Source organism: Sus scrofa, chromosome X (genome assembly GCF_000003025.6).
Source record: "Sus scrofa isolate TJ Tabasco breed Duroc chromosome X, Sscrofa11.1, whole genome shotgun sequence".
Lineage (NCBI taxonomy): Eukaryota > Metazoa > Chordata > Mammalia > Artiodactyla > Suidae > Sus > Sus scrofa.
In genome coordinates this window covers 24,422,011-24,437,773 of record NC_010461.5, presented here as the reverse complement: position 1 = coordinate 24,437,773, position 15,763 = coordinate 24,422,011, and the positions used below count along the sequence as shown (strand labels likewise).

The 15,763-nt window shown below is 39.2% G+C and overlaps 1 protein-coding gene across 2 annotated transcripts in view; it reads right to left on the bottom strand.

The window, feature by feature from the left end:
* IL1RAPL1 (interleukin 1 receptor accessory protein like 1) overlaps nt 1-15,763 on the bottom strand; it is a 1,403,038-nt gene that overhangs the window by 1,373,356 nt on the left and 13,919 nt on the right. The window contains exon 1 of one of the 2 annotated variants that reach the window (XM_021080209.1): nt 3,110-11,279. The exons of the other annotated variant lie outside the window; for it this stretch is intronic. The gene's annotated coding sequence lies outside the window, so the exon portion shown is untranslated. Of the gene's footprint in view, nt 1-3,109; nt 11,280-15,763 lie in introns of those variants that run through there. 2 annotated transcript variants of the gene reach the window in all.

Here is a 15,763-nt window from a genome sequence, read left to right as displayed (position 1 = left end):
ACTATTTTAAGTTTGCAGTTATTTTAAAGTATAATTCAGCTTGTAGGCCAGTGAAGGAAGAGACTTGGCTGGGGCCTTGCAGCCAAAATTTCTGTCCCTAAGAGTCAGTGCATATGTAACCCTCATTTCTGCCTTTAATTTGGCAGATCTGAGTAGGATTAGTAGTACTTTCTCATATTGTCAGTGTTTCAAATGTAGCTCTTTCCTCTCTCACAGCAATGGACACAGCTACAGAACTAAGCGGCTTGCATTTAAGAGTTAAGTCTGGGAGTTCCCGTTGTGGCTCAGTGGTTAATGAATCTGACTAGGAACCATGAGGTTGTGGGTTTGATCCCTGCCTTGCTCAGTGTGTTAAGGATCTGGCGTTGCTGTGAGCTGTGGTGTAGGTTGCAGATGCGGCTGGATCCTGTATTGCTGTGGCTCTGGTGTAGGCCAGCAGAAACAGCTCTGATTAGACCCCTAGCTTGGGAACCTCCATATGCCGTGGGAGTGGTCCTAGAAAAGGCAAAAAGACCAAAAAAACAAAAAAACAAAAACATAAGAGTTAAGTCTGGAGGTGACCCCTGTGCACACAGTGTCTGACCTTTAAGCTTCTGTGGCCTTTGAGAAGCTGGCTGAGCTGTTGGCTTCATGGGGAAACTCAGTAGGGCAAGGGCCTGTTGATGGCTTTTATCATTCTAATGAGAACTTGGAAGTGTGTTTATTATTTATAGAGTGGTTTTGAAAATGCGGTTATACTTATTTTTTATTAATTAACTTTAACAAATTAATGCACATTTATATGCATGATGGAGATAACGTATTTCAATTAAAGGAATGTACCCTTTGACCAAGTTTTTAGAAAGAAATTATGAAACTGCAGTTAAAATATTGCTGATATCTAACATTTATTTACCACTTGCTATATACTACACTGCGCTAAGCCCTTTACATATACGCTTTATTTTAATCCTCCTATCAACCTATGAATAATTTCATTTTTTATTTTTAAATTTAATTTAATTTTTTGGCCACATCCACACACAGAAGGGATCAAACCCATGCCACAGCAGTTATCAGATCCACAGCAGTGATAACGCCAGATCCTTAACCTACTAGGCCACCAGGAAACTCCTCATTCATTTTTTAGATGAAAAGACAGATAATAGAGTTTATGCAAGGTGGCCAAGGTCACAGAGCTGAGATGAGATCTCAAGAAATGGCTTCTCATCCTTAACTACAATTAGCACTGTAATGTGGCTTAAAGAGGTCAGTCTTCCAAACAGTAAAAATTTCTATCTTACTTCAAATTTAATAGTATTTGTAATTTATTACTAATTAATTTATAAGTATTTTTGAAACATACTTGCTGTATGGGTCATACTTGGCCCATTATCACTAGGCTTTTACATCTCATATTCTATTCCCCAATACTGTTGTAGAACTCTAAAAAGGGATTCTGCAACTGGGGAGTTGTGTTTGTAGGGAATTATGTTTCTCCCTACACCACTAAACACTAGCTATAGTTCTATAGATCAACTCAATTATGATATAATCTACCTGGAGACAGCATCAAATTCTACAGGTTAAGGGTGCAAGATTGCCCCCAATCCCCACACTAAAGATGCCAATCATAATTGTTTCCTGTTCTTCTGACCAACTTGCTATACATCAGAGTTTTCCATGACCATCCCCACCTTCCTTGAGTTTGATTGATTTGCTAGAGCAGCTCACAGAATTCATGAAACTTCTTTACTCACTAGACACCAGTTTATTATTAAAAGGATCTAATTCAGAACAGCCCAATGGATGAGGTGCATAGAGCAAAGCTTGAGGAAAAGATACAGAGCTTCTGTGCCTCCTCCTAGGAGGGCCATTCTCTGCGCGTGCACCAACCCAGAAACTGTCTGAAACCAAACTCCAGTCCTTTTGAGTTTTCAAGGAGATATTCTTACAAAGGCCTTTGGCAGTTGATCAAACCTCAGGCCTTTCCTCCCACTCCTCCCCCAAGGTCAAGGGTGGAACTTAAAGTTCCAACCCTCCAATCAGTCACACGGTTGGCTCCCCTGTCAACTAACCCTACCCTCAGGTACTTTGCAATAGTCTCCTCATTAACTTAAAAAAGACCTTTATTGCCTGCCCTTACACTTAGAAAATGCCAAAAGATTTATGATCTGTGAGCCATTAATTGTGGAAGAAAACCATATACAAATGAGAAATAAATTTTGGTCATCCAAATATTCAAATATATATTTCTTATAAATCACAATATCATAAATCCACTTACACTGGACATGACTCCAGCACTGAAAATCATGGATTTTTTAAAATTTCGTATTCTAGTCATAAATACAAAAAATTATCCATGCAAATTAGTAGCCATAATGAAAGAGAATAAGGTATCAATTTAATTTCTCTACTTGAAAAAGTCTCATAAACATTTAGATTGTGTAGAATTTTAATGAAATATCTGCTAAAAGTAGTTGTGTGTATGTGTGTGTACACTCTTTAGTTACAGGAAAAATGAAAATGATTACAGATGGAAGCATGCAGTATTTCTACCCCCAAATTTTTCCATTTGGTCAAATTTAAGAGCATTTGTTTTATGGAAATTTATTTCAAAATATATTTGATATTCCTTTTAAAGTAAGAATCTTCAGCCCCACCAAAACAAAAAAAGAAACAAACAAAAAAACCCCACAAACAAGCACAAATACTTAGGTAGGGTCTACTTAAGAGCCCAAAGCATATGGTCTATTTTCCCCATTAACTTTCAATGTGATCTTTTAGGAGAAACTTGCTCACAGATGACCTCCATGTTTCCTGTTGGTGAAGTCCTACCTTCTCCATTTCAGTGATCAGAGGAGAAGAGGTAAGAGTGACCAGGAGAAAGTATGAGGAGCATACATTAGTAGCAGCTCAAAGTTTAGGAGCTAAAATAAATTTCTGAGGACCTGACGCTTCTGTAATGTTCTGTGCCAGCCTAAATTTAACTTGTGTTGAAAAGCCCATGTTCTCTCAGAGTTAAAATTAATCTGTCTCCATGGTGAGTTCCAATAGAAGGATGGCTGGTTAGCTCAGAGAGTTAGAGTATGGCAATGAAAAAAATCAGAGAAGGTCAGATAACTACCTTTTGTCTCCTGGCCTGAGTTGACTCCAGCTCTAGTCTCCTTTATGTGCATTCCTCAGACCTCAGTGGAACTGAGCAAGATAACGTGAATGGGTAAGCACAAGTCGGTCTTCTTCTCAGGAGAAAGAGCTGGAAAGAACTAAGGTCTTCATGTACTACAGGCGCTTGGGTGGAAGCTACCATCCAAAAGGAAAGAAAGTAACTGTAAGCCACTGCTTTCTTAAATGAATCCCAAGGACTGCCTCCACCCACATTTCCATTGGTGCTTTAAAAAAGGCTGGTTCCCAGGCTCTGAGCAGACCTTCAAATCAGAGTCCCTCACATTGGGCCAAGGAATCAGCTTTTTAGGAAGCTCACCAGGAGATTATTGTTTTCACCAAGACCTGAAAACCGCTGATACATCCCTTATTTCCCACTGGTAAAATACATTGGTGCCACATGGCTAGTTATCAAGTCTAGAATAGAAGGCAAGCAACACAGAGCCAAAAGTCACGAGGATTATTTTCTAATTCCAGCTCAGACACTAATTAACTATGTCATTTGATTTAAGTCTAACCTTAAAATAAAAGCAACTTGAGCCATTTTCTAGACTTTGCACTGGTTCTCCCCTTACAGGTGGTCCTTCTTTTCCTTCTCTCTCAAATCCCACTCCAACACATCTAAATCATACAAATTCCTATGATTAGCAGTGATACTCTCCACACACTTAAGACTCATAGATCTAGGCTAGAACAGCCACTGATCCTCCAAACTGACAGGTAGAAATATTGCCCAAGGTGTAGTTGATAGTATTGGCATTGAAACAAGCATTCAGGTTTCCAGGTTCTGACTTTAACTGATATATATTTCAACTTCTCACACCCTGAAAAGAAAAATGCCTATCCGACTATGAAGTGGTTGTGAAGATAAAATGAGCTATTATGTATTTTCATAGGTAAAAGTATCCATCTTTTCTAGCCATTTCCTACCAGTGCTTAAACCTTTCTCATCTTTATGACTTTGCTCATAAAATTTTCGTTCCTTGGAATACCTCTTTGTCATTTACGCATAACAAAATTCTCACAATCACTGAAGCCTAATCTTTGGGTTCTGCACTCCTAAAATCAATGTGGGAAGGGTAGGTTTCCCCCACCCCACCAAGCAATTCTTGGATGCCAGCTGTGTATCCTACAATTCAACATTAATTCTGACACTATCTACCTGGAGACATCATTAGATTCCACAGGTAAAGGGCTCAATCTTAATCTTACAAGACTCCTTCTCCCCCACTCCCCTGTACTTCAGCACTTCAGATGCCAATCAGCAAGTCCAAGATGTCTCCTGTGCTTCTGAGTGACTGGCTATAGAGCAGAGGTTCCAGTGACCCTTCCTTGGATGTTGAGTTTGCTAGAGAGGCTCGCAAAACTCAGAGGAACATTTTACTTATTAGATCACAGGTTTATTCTAAAAGGAGAGAATTCAGGAACAACCAGATGGAAGAGATGGATAGGGCAAGGTATGTGGGAAGGGGTGTGGAGCTTCCATGCTTTCTCCAGTGTACCACTCTCCCCATTCTCATGGTTTACACCCCCATCCCAGAAGCTCTCTGAACTTCATCCTTTAAGTTTCTAAGGAGGCTTCATTACAAAGACATGTTTGATTAACTTATTGACCACTGGTGATTGCTTCAATCTCTGGCACTCTCCCCTCCTCTGAGGTTGGGGAGTGGGATTGAAAGTTCCCATCCTCTAACCAGGCAGCTGCCCCACTGACTACACAGCCAAGGTATTCTTTAACACTTGCCCCATTAACATAATAAAAGACATTTGTCGTGCTCCTCACTTAGGAAATCCTAGGGTTTTAGGAACTCTGTGCCAGAAAAGGGACTAAAGATCACATATATATTTCTTATTTTAAGTCACAATATAACACTTAACTAAAAGGCTTTCCTAATACTCCCCTTGCCTATTTATTTATTTATATTTTTTGGCCACCCCTGTGGCATGTGGAAGTTCCCAGGCTAGGGATCAGAATCCCAGAGACAGCACCAGATCTTTAATCTGCTGTACACAGCAGGAAATCCCCAGCTTCCATGAGACTCTTTAGGTTCCCTTGCAGTGTAGCATGGGGGTAAGGATCCCTGTTGCTGCAGCTATGCTGCAGGCTGCAACTGAAGCATAGGTTTAATCCCCGGCCCAGGAAATTCCACATGCCATAGTTGCAAGCAAAAATAAATAAAGAAAAATAAATGAGACTCTTTAGCACTATCAGCCTTAGACCAGGCATAGAGACCTCTTCCCTATCCTTCCCTTGACAGGGTCTGTCTCTGGCCCTGTTCCTGCCCTGCCACTGTCCATGGGGCCAGGAATCTAGGGTATCCAGGGAGGTATGTACTCATAACCCTTGTCTCCAAACTTCCAAAACATGTCTGTAACCCCAAACTTAAAATGTCCTGCTCAGCAGGCCCTGGTTGGTCTCTTCTACTACTATTAGGGCCTCAGTGGGCATTTTCTTTGGTTGACTTCCTGAGGCCATACCTCAGGATGCTTGTGGGTGTACCTATATCCTTGAAGGAAGGTCAAGGTACAGGTGTTTGTGGGACAGGGATGTGGGGAGGGTGAATGGAACTTGGATATGAACAAATGTGTAGAAGGCCCATCAAAGAGCAGGAAAGAGCCAGCAGTGGGAACAGTAGAGTGGTGGGCCATAGCTGGAAGGCCTCTTTTATTCTGACATGTAGCCCTAAACCCACAAATATGAGTGCACCTTAAACTCACACAATGCATGTGTCAACTCTACCTCAATAAAGCTGGAGAAACAGAAAGAAAGAAATGCACCTAATTCTTAGTTCTAAGGGGAGCAGACTTTTTCTTACGGGGATAGAGTTTGGGTTCTGCAAATCATACAACTCCTCCACTCCACAGTTGTTCCATGAAAGCAGCCATTGATAATATGAATGGACATGCCTGTGGTCCAATAAAACTTTATTTACAAAAACAGGTGGTGGGCTGGATTGAGGCCATGGGCTGTTGACTGACCACTACATCATCTCTGTTTCACATTTCTGGCCCTTATAGCATTCTACCTCATGTTCTACAGCTACCTGCTTCTTCTCTCATGTCTATTATGAGAAGTTTTCCTGTATGGCCAAATTTAGTGGCTATTCAGTGTATATCATATTACACATAGAAACAGAATGAAAAGTCCAGGGTGCCCTTTGTGGTTTGACAAGCAGAGCGCTACTGGTGCTCATAGGGCCCTTAACCCAGGGCCACACTTATGTCTTTAAAGCAGGACTAGGAAACTCTGATTTACAGACTAAAGGTGGCACGTAAATGCCACTTGAAACTCTACTATGTTGTAAATGTGAGTCATGATTTATCTTTAACAATCTATTCTCTTATGTTAGTGTTTTAGGAGCGTTTTGGTTAATAAGCAGTTACTAACTATGTACTTCTGTGAATATAATGACAAATAAGGCATAACCTTGCCCTCAAAAAGCTGATCCTTTAATGGAATAATTGGTAAACTCCTTCAGGGAAGAGATTATGTTTTAGGCCTCTTTAAACCTCCAGCCCCTGAGACACAGCATCCCCCTATGGCAGGAGCTCACTAAATCCTAGGCCTACTACTGCCCTCTCAGAGAGTTAGGTGGAAAAAGGTGACCTTGTGGAAGTTCACCAGAACCCCTAAGCTCTTGGCCATTGAACTTCACTTCTTCTGCAGCAGAGACATTCAAACCATGAGAGTGATATATTTTGGTTTTTTTTAATGTATTAAATCACGTTGATCAAAGATGTGGTAGGGTAGCCAACCTCTTCTTTTCTCTACAAAGAGCCCTGTGTGAGGGAGAAGTCAGAGATGCTTCCATCATCAGTAACAACCTGCATTAACATGATGTGGTGACAGGAGCACTGGTTGAATGTTGTGTTAGGGAGGGCACTTATTGTCCTGTGGCATTGTTGAAGTACCCAACATAAACACGGCTGGCCAGCCACCACTGTCTTTTAAAGAGCTCACTCTCCCCTCTACATCTAAGCTGCTCAATGTGGAGTCCTCAGGGCAGCACTATGGGTACCAGGGTATCACCTGAGAGTTTAGAAATGCAGAATCTTGGCTCTATCCCAGAACAATGGAATCAAAATCCCCTGGGTGATTTCAATGCAATTCAAGTTGGAGAAGCACTAACCTGTAGGACCATATACCCTTCAGCTATCTGGCGCTGAGCAGAGCCAGACAACATATATATTGAAGATACAGTGCTTTCCGCTAACATCAGCTTTTTGCTAAAATAGCAATTCAGGTGAAGAATACTGGTGTTCTTTTATCTAGAACTGTAAGTAACAAAGCAATACTCACTGCTACCAGTGTACTTTGCATGTACAATCTCCTTTATTAGAGAGCACTGACAAAGTCGATCCTGCATGGATTTACTTCCATGCCTTTATCCTTAACGGCACTGGAATGCATTCACCTTCACTGCTGGCTGTGGCAGTATGCCCAGGTTTGCCACTCAAATGCCTACTGTAATACAGGATCACTAGCAACAAGATGCTAGAAACTGGCCTATCTCCTAGCCTATTTTGTCACAAAGTTACTTGGATGGGCAAGGCACAGGAGGGGAATGGGTAACAACAGGATGTCCTAGCAGCCAGCTGTACAGGAACCAAGAGAATGAAAGTTGAGCCGGGGGGCGGGGAGGGGGGGAGACATGATGAAAAACAATTGTGAACACTTTAATCAAGCCAAGTACTGTTGGGAAAAATCCTATCAGTGAGGGGTGTACAACAACCAAGAATGTGTTGGCAGACCATAAAACTGACTCAAAGAGCTGCAAACAGCTTCCAGCTCTGCACATTGAATTGGCATCCACAACTTCAGTTTGTGCAAAATCCACAAGTGAAGATCCATTTGATCAATCAACTATTCATTGGGATCTATTATGATGAGCACTCTTCTGGGCCAGTCTTTTCAGAGATGCCTCAGGCCTTTCTGAGGCTTCCATTTTAACAGGAGAGACAGATAAACTAATTACAGTAAAATAAGTGCTTTACTAGGAATTTGTATTCTGATCATTGGGTGTGTAGGGTAACACTCTAATGGGGAAGCTGAGGAAGGCTTAACAGAAGAGACAACTGACACGGGTATTGAAGGATGAGTAAGAGTTTTCCAGGCAGAAATTACTGGGAAGGCCGGTACTAGAGGGTGTGTGTGTGTGTGTGTGTGTGTGTGTGTGTATTCAGCGCTGAGGAAAGAATATGCATGCTGAGAAGCCATTTGGACTAGAGTGTGAAGTGAAGCTAAAAAAGAATTCTTGAACCAGACTGTAAAAAAATACTTGTCAGGCTAACCCTTTTATAGTTAATCCTGTAAGCACCAAGGACTTATGGGAGGATTTTAAACAAAGGAACAGGGTCAGGTATGAAGTTAGACACTGATAAAGATCGTTTTACATAGATAACAGTAGTTGTCAGTAGCATCACCTAGGGATCAAAAAACAGCACCAAGGATAACAACAACAGTGATCATGGGGACTTTTTGTGGAACTTGGAGAGCTAGAAACAAGAGGGTAGAGGGAAATAGTATAATCAAATACGCCTCTCAAAGGGATATTGGATATTCCCGCATTCAAGCAGCTACTTTGTGCTAGCCACTCAATAGCTTTTCTTGAAGCAATAATAAAGGAAGCCTTGTTCATCACTGCAGCTGGCTAGATCTGCCCAATTTACAATTTTCACAAACTCAATCACTACATTTTTCCCCTTTCCTACATTAAGGACTATTGCAACTTGCATTTTATATTAGATTCAAAATTTCAAATTAAAATATGTCACTTATTTAAAACACTCACATCTTAGTGCCAGTGTGCATTTGGTACTGTTCATTACATATAACTTGATTTCATTCTTTAAACAACAAGAAAAAAAATCAGCACTTACAGAGTTGCATCACTTATAGAAGTTAAAAAGATATACATCTATTTCCAAATCAGTTAGCATTTTCTCTACTTTCTTCATTAAAATGCACATCCTAAATTATGTCCATTTTTGGGCTTTTAAATGTCGGTCTTAAACTTGCCAATAAAATGAAAGTAAATGTTCTTTTAAATGGGCTCTCTTATCTCAAATCATTTAGACTTTTAATTGTCGTCATATGTTGAGTTTTTGAATGATAATTACAAAACAATATAGCTAACTTGACTACCGGCTCTTTGCTTACAAAAGTTATGATTCAGCTGTACACATTTTGTTGCTACGAAATCCCATGTTTTGATAGTAGAATTGTTTTAATACAGTGGGTCGTAAACAGCAGTGATTACTCAATCTCTGAAGATTAAAGTAAGTGGTAAAGATTAAGGTAAGACATTCTCTTGAGTACAGAAAAGACAGAAAATGAGAATACAATTATATCTATTTACAATTTATGATAATCTAAATATCACTTGAAGACAACTGGTCTTTCAGGAACAACTAGCAGAAATCTTCTTGTTTTGAAAGGCCGGTTATTTCTGATGGCCTGGCCACACAGGAAATGTTCTCTAAGTTTAATGGTGCTTTCAATGTGTACATAGCTTCACTGGTCTAAAGCAGTTCCATATTTCAAAATATAAAAATACTGGACTTCAAAATCAAAGAAGAGAATATACTCAGTTGGCATCTATGTAGATCATGTGACTACCATTGCTAATCTCAATATAAAGCCAATCAACATAAATGCAATACCTCTATAGTCAAAGCAATGTACCCAAGGCCCTGGAGTTCTCTAGTGGCTCAGAAAGGTAAAGATCTGGTGTTGTCAATGCTGTGGTGCAGTTCAGTCCCTGGTCCAGGAGCTTCCACATGCCGTGGAGGCAGTCGAAAAGAAAAAAAAAAAAATACCCAAGGCCCCAAGCTGTGTGCTTTGATGTGCTGAAGTAGGAAAGCTACATCTTGACAGATTCACAGTTTGTTGTACAGACCCCTAGGCATTCAGGCCCATGTCATGCCCTGGAAAGAAGCTGTGTCTACCAAGTAACAAAATCAAATTTTGGAGGTTAAAATGCGTGCATGCAAACCCTTTGCAGGAATCCAAAGCCCCCATGGAATTCTCTTCAGATACTGTTGGTTCCTGTACAGATGGACTCTGCTATGTGCGTGGTGAACACAGCCATTAAATATTACTCACTCTCAGGATTTTAATAGAAGGATCACTATCTATATAAACATGGCTTTTTTGTCAACCCACTAGAGATTCTTGAACCCACCCACCAGTAACTATTCTGAAATAGTCAAACTCCTTCCACCCACAACCGCAGAGGAGTAACAAAGTGAAGTAGGCACGAGTGGCAATAAAAACGTTAGAAAAAGTGGTTCTTTTTTGTTAAGAGAAAACTTACAGTGTTTAGATCTAAGGTAGCACCCAGGCAACAATAACATGAAGTTTGCCATTCTTCTCTTTCCTCCTCCTTTTTCCATTCCTGACTCTCTTTCTGGTAGTAAAAATATTAAAGAACTTTAGCAGGAAGAGGTGAAAATCTGAATATATCAAGCTTGGAGAGATGAAATGATGTTCTATGAAGAACACCCAGGAGAATGAAAGAATGAGAAGAAATGGCAGGAGATTTCTTCACAAACTGACTGTTTAGTGAATTCCAAAGTCAACATCTTTAAAATATTTTTAACAGAAAAATAAAAATATATGTGTGCCATTCACCTTTGACATAATGTAAGTCTCTGCATGTATAGCCAGAGATCCACAGAATAAACTATGGGTATATGCTGTCATCTAATGTAATTACACAAGGCTTGGCAGTCAGGAAAACATTTGTAAATTTTCTAGACAAGACTAAGCTATATGAATTAAATATAAGAAAATGAATGTATTTTATTAGAATAGGCAACTGATGATTGGGAAAGAGACAAAATGATAACATCTATTCAATAGTCAGAAATAATACTTTTTGTTTTGACTTACAAAAGGCTTCCAGTTATAACTATTTTTCTGTGCTTTCACAAATAAAAATAGAAAAATATTTTCTATTGAATCCCGTACACCAAAACCTACATTTGTGATACACCTAAAAATACACTACAATTATTTTCCTATTTAAAAACGTTAAAAAGAACCAAAAAACTTGAAAATATTGAACAATCCAAATTGTTACTGGAATCTACAAAAAAGAAAAAAGAGGCATTCCCATAGTGGCTCAGCGGTTAGCAAATCTGACTAGCATCCATGAGGATGCAGGTTTGATCACTGGCCTTGCTCAGAGGGTTAATGATCCGGCGTTGCCGTGAGCTGTGGCATAGGTCACAGATGCAGCTCGGATCCTGCGTTGCTGTGGCATAGGCCGTCAGCTACAGCTCCAACTTGAACCCTAGCCTGAGAACCTCCAGATGCCACAGGTGTGGCCCTAAAAACAAACAGAAAAGAAAAAAGAAAAGCAGTTATTCATTAAAATGCATAGTAGGAGTGTCATGTTTTGTCAGCTCTTTAACTCTTAGGTACTCTCAATAATCTTATTGCAGTTTTTTAAAAATTTTCCATGTTAGAGGATATTTAATTACCAGTAACTTTTTAAATTACACCAAGTTTAATTGGTATAAATTAAAGAAAAATCATGTCGATTGATTTCACTGACACATGTGAGCCATCAACTATAACTAGATGAATATGGTAAAATAGGACATGTTTGTCTATCTCTAGAGCATATATTCTTTTCCCATGGTGCTAATTAGTGAAATTTTAATTTGAAAGAGTTTGTAACATAATACTTTTGATTTCTATTACATATCATGTGAGTTACCTGTCATGACACTTATAATAGCCACCATTAATTAAGCCCCTAATATGTGTCAGGCCCAGTGATAAAATACTTTAAATGCATCATCCTATTTAAATCTTCACAACAGTATCACTAGGTACAAAAAATTATTTCTATTTTACAAAATATTTATTCATTTTGGAGTTCCTGTTGTGGCTCAGTGGTTAACGAATCCAACTAGGAACCATGAGGTTGTGGTTCGATCCCTGGCCTTGCTCAGTGGGTTAAGGATCTGGCATTGCCGTGAGCTATGGTGTAGGTTGCAGACGAGGATCGGATCCCGCATTGCTGTGGTTCTGGTGTAGGCTTGGCAGCTACAGTTCCGATCTGACCCCTAGCCTGGGAACCTCCATATGCCATGGGAGTGGCCCTAGAAAAGGCAAAAGACAAAATATATATATATATATATATTCATTTAACAAACTTTCATCATATTTACACCTTTCTTGGTGCTTGGGATACCTCAGTGAACTAAACAAAGATTCTGCTCTTGTGGAGTTAAAACTTTAACAATAACATATAAGCATAATAAAGGAGTAATGTAGGCAAAATGTTAGAAGGTAGGAGATATCTAAAAGAATTAAAAAGTGGAAGTGAATAAGGCAATAAGGAGTGTTGAGGTGGGTGTGTTGCCATTTTAGAGAGTGTGGTCAGAGTAGGTCTCATGGAGAAGATGACACATAAATGCCAAAATGACACATCAAAGCCAAAAATAATGGAGGTGAGAAAGTCAGCCTTGAGACTTCTGGGAAATAATGCTCCACATAAAGCGAATAGTCAGTGCAAAGGTCCTAAGGCAAGGATTCAACTATCGCGTTCAAAGGATAGCAAGTTGAGGATGGAGGGTAAAAGAAATTGAGAAATGGCTGGATGAGCAGGGGAAATGAAGTCAAAAAAGTGATGTAGGTCAGTATCTCTAGGCCATGGTAAGTATTTTGCTTTTACTCTCTGTAAAACCAGCAATCTTTGCAGATCTTTGAGCAACAGAGTGACCTGACCTGACATCCATTCTCAAAGGAAAACTGTAGCTTCTGTATGGAGAGCCGGTTGTAGACAGCAATGGCAGAGAGAGTTTGGAGGAAAGATACGGCAGAGCCTCCAACAAAGGCAATAGGAGTAGAGGCAATGAGAAGTGGTTACATTCTGGATATGTGTGAAAATAGTACCAAAGGGGCATGATAACACACTGGATATGGTGGGCAGAGAGGGAGAGGAATGACGGATGATTTCAAGATTTTTGGACTGAAAAAAATGGAGGGATAAAACTGACATTAAATGAGATTGGGAAACTAAGTGGAGTAGATTTGAATGGGAAAAGATAAGTTCATTTTTGGACAAGGTAAGTAACAAATGTCCAGGTGGACATATGTATTTGGAGTTCAGGAGAAAAACCAAGATGGGGGTATAAATTTAGGAGGAAGTGATAGCAATAGTACTTACAGCCATGTAAGTGGATGAAATCACTAAGGGATGAGTGTAGACTAAGATAACCAAGAGTTGAATCATAGGACATTCCAATGTGAAGAAAGAAGAGACTGGCAAAGGAAATCGAAAAGGAGCAACCAATGAAAAAGAAGTTAAACCAAGAGCTGGTGTTATCTAAAAGCCAAGTGAAGAAAATGGACTAAGGAGAAGGAATGCTCCATTTTACAAATGCTGCTCATGGATTAATTGAGATAAGGATAGAAAACTGACTTTTGGGTATAGGAGAAAACTAAAGAATGTTCTTAATGGCTATATTTTAACAATATAACACATAAAAACAATAACAAGGATTACTGGGGATTGTGTGGCTACTATTTCTCAAGCATTGCACTGTATCATTTACAAATGTTATTTTTACTTTTCCCAAAAATTCACAAAGTAGGCATTCTTTTCTCTTTAGAGATCTGGAAACCAAACCTCTGAAATGACTAAATGACCTGTCAAAGATTAGATAACTAATAAATGCTAAAGCAAAAACTGGAACTCAGGTGTGCCTTGGTTCTAATGTCAAGTCTAGTATATCGTAATATCTTCTGCAATCAGGAGAAGTATATTCATAATAGCAAGGAGAGTGGGAGTTCCCTGGTGGCCTAGTGGGCGAGGACTCAGCATTGTCACTGCTGTGGTTGGGGTTGGATCCCTGGCCTGGGAATTCCCGCATGGTGCTGGCACTGCCAAAAAAAAAAAAAAAAAACCTCATAGGAAGGAGAATAAAAATGAAAAATTCACTGTTTTTTAAAAAGCTTTTTCTTAATGAATACTTCTATGAAGGCAAAAAATTGTAGGAATAAAAGCTATGAGGCTAAAAAGTATGTTTTATCATCTTGTAATTTATGAAACTACAGTAGCTGCCTAAATATAGGTTCCATTCATTCTATTCTTGCTTTGCTCACCTTAAAAATTATTGTCAGATTAATGGTCCTTAAACATTGTTTTTTTGTATTATTGATGTAACCAAAACCTTTGGCTGCAGGTTCTAAGCTCCAAGCTTGGCATCCTGGGTATTTTACTGACTGACCTGGTAGTTTGGGCATATGATGGGCCTATATTCTGACCTGAGGGATGGAATAGACATTATATAGTATATAAATAATACTGCTTCATGAACAAAACCTTTGCAATGCTAATGCCTTATGTCAACCAAGCTGGGCTAACTATGTTATTCATTAAATTCCTCTTTCTCCTATTATCTTGCTGAGACCAGGACACCTTGGGAGATCCTGCCTTTCTGCCTGCCTGCCTCCCTCCCGTCCTTCCTCCCTTGGATAATTACTGAGTCATATTTGCCTATGGCTAGGCACCAAAAATATGTGGTGAACCAGACAGACAAAGTCCTGTCCACTCAGCCTCACATTCAAATGGTGGAGACACATAGAAGTAAGTTTTTTAAAATGGTAAATTTGATGAGAAAAAACACATGGCTAGTTGTGGCTCGAGAGCACACAATATTCCTAAGAAAAACAGTTTCTCTGTCATGGGGAACACTTAGCATTCAGAAATCAGAGTTATTTCAGTGAGCACTTGGAAAACAAGTAAAGTAGAAAGTTACTTAAACTGAAGGCTGAAGTGCATCATAGGCAAAATCCATATACCTCACAGTATTGCCAGGAGCCTCATGGTCCTTGGTTATTACTTTCAGTGGTCAGTGTCCTGGTCTACATGGCTCTTTTTTGATTGGACACTGAGGTTAAAATTCAACACATTCTGTGCACTGTCCTAAGTTACCCCACACTTGAATATTCTCAAAGTGAAATTAGAATAGGTCTCATACAAACTAGTTTTTCCAAGAGACTGTCTTTCAGTATTAAATAATTTCCAATTACCCTTGAGAATCTCAAAAAGGAAATTTTGTATATACATAAATACACATTTTGGGTGGTGTAATTCTTTCTCGGGCTGGCAGGGACTTCTCAGGTAGGTCTATTTAACTTCAGTGACTTAAGTAAATATTAAACTGAATTCTCAATTTTCTTAATATCCTTCAGGTTTCAAAATCTGAGCTAAAGCCACAAGATGAGGCTTTATCATATATATTCTTTTTATATTTTTGTAATCATAGCCATAGTAACATTATAACTAAAAATAAGACTAGTAAGATTGGGCTAGAACTAATAAAGGATGAGTATAGATCTACTAGGATTTGAAGCTCTGATTCCAGGAAACTGGGAGAGTCCAAGGAAGATACCTAGAGCAGTAACCCATACCTTCTCTGATTAAGATCTTAAGGAATTAACACTGATTTTAACTTGGAAATAGGAAATAGTAATTATCTTTTTTTTTACTTACAAATATAAAGGAAGCTTAAATACCTTCTAATACACAGTCTGTTCCAATAGGTATCACTCATCTTCCATACCATCTGCATAGCTCTTGAGTAGGAAATTTAA